The sequence below is a fragment of the Neovison vison genome, chromosome 12 (assembly GCF_020171115.1).
Source record: "Neovison vison isolate M4711 chromosome 12, ASM_NN_V1, whole genome shotgun sequence".
In the NCBI taxonomy this organism is placed as follows: domain Eukaryota; kingdom Metazoa; phylum Chordata; class Mammalia; order Carnivora; family Mustelidae; genus Neogale; species Neogale vison.
In genome coordinates, this window is record NC_058102.1 from 31,862,240 (window position 1) to 31,867,017 (window position 4,778).

Here is a 4,778-nt window from a genome sequence, read left to right on the forward strand (position 1 = left end):
TATGCTGTGGAGGAAAGAGGAAGAGTTTTATTGTCACACAAACCTGTAGTCTCTCAATTTCCAGGGATGCAGCAAAGAAATTTTTAGTGAGATGATGATGGGAATGTCCTAAGTTCTGTAAGACTTGGTCTCTTCATTGGTAAAATTATACAATATCTCAGATGCCACTTTTCCTATAGGAGCTTCTGGGTTGAGAGGAGTGTGACCCTCTCCTCTCTCCATGATAATGTTTGCTCATTCATTGATATCTGTGTACTCTGAAAAAAGTGGAATCATCTGGCAAAAATATTATTTTGTCTGCTGTGTTCAAGGCTCCCATTCAATCTGATACCATGAACTTTGTTCACACCAACTTAGCCATATGCTGTCAGTGAATTAGCAGGTCATCAAATCACTGCTGAGTCTTAGGGTACTGGCAGAGCTGTGGCTCGAATTCCCAGAGCTCAAGGCAGTGGGATCCACTGTTCTGGCCAGGGTACTTTTGGAAATATGTGTCATGGTGGGCACATGTTTGCACCAACCCAAACGTGGCACTGTTGGCCTCGCAGAGTGAACACAATATAGAAGCGATATGCCATCTGCTCTGCCCTGGCTGCCTCAGCCTTACTAGTGCTGGTCATGTCTAAAGGTCATCATATTGAGGATGTTCAGAATATTCTTTGGTAACTGAAGGTAAAGTTGAAGACTACAAGAAGTCCAAAGAGGCTGTTTTGCTTCTTAAGAAACTTAAAGCCTGGGATGATATCAAAAATGTCTATGCCTCTCAGCAAATGAGAGCTGGCAAGGGCATAATGAGAAACTGTTGTCGTATCCAGTGCAGGTGATCCTCCATCATCTACTGTGAAGATAGCAGTATCATCAAGGCCTTCAGAAACATCCCTGGAATTCCTTGTCTTAATGTAAGCAAACTGAACATTTTGAAACTTGCTCCTGGTGGGCATTTCTGCATTTGAACTGAAAGTGCATTCCACAAGTTAGATGATCTGTATGGCACTTGGCATAAGGCCACCTCCTTCAAGAGTCTCTACAACCTTCCCATGCATAAAATGCTTGATACAAACCTTAGCAGAATCTTGGAAAAGTTTAGAGATCTAAAGAGCCCTCTGAGCACCATGCAAGAAGAGTCATTGCAGGGTCCTGAAGAAGAATCCATTGAAGAACTGGAGAATCATGTCGAAGCTAAACCTGTATCAAAGACCTTGTGCCAGAATACCATTCTTCACCAGGCCAAGAATCACAAACTCTGGATGGATAAGGCAGCAGAAGCCATAGAGGCCAAATCAGATGAGAAGGGGGTTCTAGGCAAGAAGCCTGTAGTAGGGAAGAAAGGAAAGAAGGCTGTTGGTGTGAAGAAGCAGAAGAAACCTGTGGTGGGGGAAAAGGCTGCAGCCAACAGAAACCAGCAGCTGACAAGAAGCCTGCAAAAAAGAAACCCAGTGAAGAAGCCTGGTGCCTAAAAACTTAAATTTATTCTATAAAAGTCAAATTATTTTGGACAGCTAATTTTTTTTTGAGGTTATGCAATATGGTTTTCTTGAGTTCCTTAAGGGCCTTTAGCTGCTCTGTGTTCTTTTATTCCCCCACTTTATTAACATACAATGAATTATTTGTTTCAGGGGTACAGGCCTTTTATTAATCAGTCTTATATAATTCACAACACTCACCATAGCACATACCCTCCGCAATGTCCATCACCCAGCCACCCCATCCCTCCCCACCCCCCCCAACTCCAGCAATCCTCAACTTATTTCCTGAGATTAAGAGTCTCTTATGTTCTGTCTCCCTCTCTGGTTTTGTCCTGTTCCATTTTTTCCTCTTTTCCCCCATGATATTCTGCCTTATTTCTAAACTGTTTTCCAGAGTGGTTGCACCAGCTGCCATTCCCACCAACAGTGTAGTAGAGTTCCCCTTTCTCTGCATCCTTGCCAACATCTATTGTTTCCTGACTAGTTAAATTTAGCCTTCCTGACTGGTGTGAGGTGGTATCTCATTGTGTTTTTGATTTGTATTTCTCTGATACTGAGTGATACTGAGCACTCTTTCATGTGTCTGTTGGCCATTTGGATGTCTTCTTTGCAGAAATGTCTGTTCATGTCTTCTGCCCATTTCTTCATTGGATTATTTGTTCTCTAGGTGTTGAGTTTGGTAAGTTCTTTATAGATTTTGGATATTAGCCCTTTATCTGATATGTCATTTGCAAATATCTTCTTCCATTCTGTCTGTTGCCTTTGGCTTTATTGACTGTTTCCTTTGCTGTGCAAAAGCTTTTTATCTGGATGAAGTCCCAATAGTTCACTTTTGCCCTTGTATCCCTTGCCTTTGATGATGTGTCTAGGAAGAAGTTGCTGCGGCTGAGGTGGAAGAGGTTGCTGCTGTGTTCTCCTCAAGGATTTTGATGTATTCCTGTCTCACATTTAAGGTCTTTCATCCATTTTGAGTCTATTTTTGTACGGTGTAAGGAAATGGTCCAGTTTCATTCTTCTGTGTGTGGCTGACAGCTGATTTTGAATAAAGACCTGATCAAAGCCAGTGAGGGGGAAAGAAACTCTCAGATACCATAGAGTTGCTGTGAATTTTAAATTAGATTAAGATAGGAAAACTTATCATTTTTATTTATTAACATCAGCTCTATCATAACTTATGTTAAAAATTAACTGTGGAACAGACTTTGTGTAGTAATTCAATAAGATAAGGAACTAAATTACAATCTACACCCATTTTTTGAAGATTCTTCTCTTGTTCAAGGTTTTAGATTTGGTGTGTTTGTTTTTTTCTATATCCATAGAAGATAGAGGGAAAAAATTACAAACCGTATTTTCACACTTTATAGAGAACTGAGCCTGTGCTTCGAGCATGCATCACTGTTCATGCAGAGAAACCCTCTGATGTTGTTCTGGCATGGTGAGCTCTTTCTTGACTGACAGCCTAATAAATTCAGCTTTGATATAGACTATTTTTGTAATTCCAGTTCATTCTTCAACCATAGCACCTTCGTATACATTTAGTAGTAACATGAGCGTCTGAATATACCTCAGTTTGGGGCTCTCTGAATTGAACTGTCTAATTCTTTGAAGTTATCTGTAAGGATTCAACAAGTGGATTTGATATATTCTACCCACCTGCCAAATTTAGTGAAAGCTCCTTTATTCTTTCCTGTGTGATGTCAGGGCAGATAGACAAGATCGTTTTATTTATCGTATGTACTTGACTTCATTTGGCATTTGTTTTGCTTCATATTTTCACTTAACTTGGTCGTCCATAAGAAAATGGTTTCTTCTGCATTTTCTTCCATAAACAATTTAACTAGAAATTCTGAAGTTGGCTGTGTCCTGGAGGCCTCTCAGAATCTAGATGCTTTCTATTTATCTAGTACCTCTGTGATATTTGTGATAGTTGTGGAGAAAAATTTTCATCTCTTTTCAAAGATTCTTCTGGCTGGTCTAGTAATTAAATCATCTTGAGACAAATTAACAGGAGAAAATCAACTTTAATTTTATATGTTCAGGAATTACACATACCTGAAGGGTATAAAGACAGAAAGGTGATGTGGTATATATGTCATCCTAAGCTAAGGAATGGGAGGGGCTTAAAGAGGAGGAGAGTAATTCATAGGTACTAAGAAAAGCAGATGTTTGGTAATTAGATGTTTATCCTGCCATACATATGTGTCATTAGGATGAAATTTATAAGTGTTAATAACTTTAATGTTAGAAATGACCTCCATTTTGGATTCTGATAGGTCTTTAAGGGAGGGGCATGAGTTTGGCTTGAGCCCCTGGGTCTCTGTTGCTTTGATCTCAAAATAGTCCACAGGTCAAAGTGGCACAGTTTGGGGAGACTTTTCCTGAACCCCTTCATGATTTATAACAAATACGTGTTTGGTCATTCAGATGACCAAAATATATTTCTCATATGTACATTTGATCCTTAACAATATGGGGTTAGGGATGCTAACACCCCCCCAACACACACACACACGCACACACACACACAGAGTAGAAAATCCACATGTAACTTTGACCCCCTCAAAACTTTACTAATAGCCTACTGTTGACTGGAAGCCCTACCCATTAAATAAACAGTGAATTACACATATTTTGCATATTATGTATATCATTCTTATAATAAAATAAGCTACAGAAATAAAACATTACTAAGAAAATCAAAGGAAGAGAAATATATTTATGGTACTGTAAAAAATCCATATATAAGTGGGGAAGTTCAAACCCTTGTTCAAGGGTTGTTTTTGGTCCTTGTTTGTCATTTTTGGCTTAGAGCTCCTAAAACCCTTGAATTTCCAGTGATAAGGGCAGCTTAGTTGTCTTTTGTTATGTCAATGCATTGCATTTTGGAAAGCACATGGGTAACTTAAGGATAAGGGTCTTTGGCAGGACAATCAACCACTTGACCTTAGGGTTGGAACTTCCATTTCTCATTATCCACCAACACTTTAAAGAAGGGGAGAAGGGCTAGAGATTGAGTTTAGTAGCCAATGGTAAATGACTTAATCAGTCATGCCTGTGTAATGAATCCTCTATAAAACCCCAAAAGGACAGTGTTCAGAAAACTTCTGGGTTGGTAAACACGAGATATGGGAGGAGTGGCACATTCAAAATGAACAGGTAAACTCCACACCCCTTCCCTATACCTTGCTATATGCATCTCTTTCAACTGCTTATTCCTGAATTATATCTTTTTATAATAAAATGGTAACCTTGTGAGTAAATGGGTTTGCTGAGTTCTGTGAAACACTCTAACAAATTAATTAAACCTATAGA

The 4,778-nt window shown here is 39.2% G+C and overlaps 1 pseudogene; it reads left to right on the top strand.

Annotated features, from left to right (window-relative positions):
• The first annotated feature begins 226 nt into the window (after positions 1–226).
• LOC122890873 lies at positions 227–1,465 on the top strand (annotated as a pseudogene).
• The last annotated feature ends 3,313 nt before the right edge of the window (positions 1,466–4,778 follow it).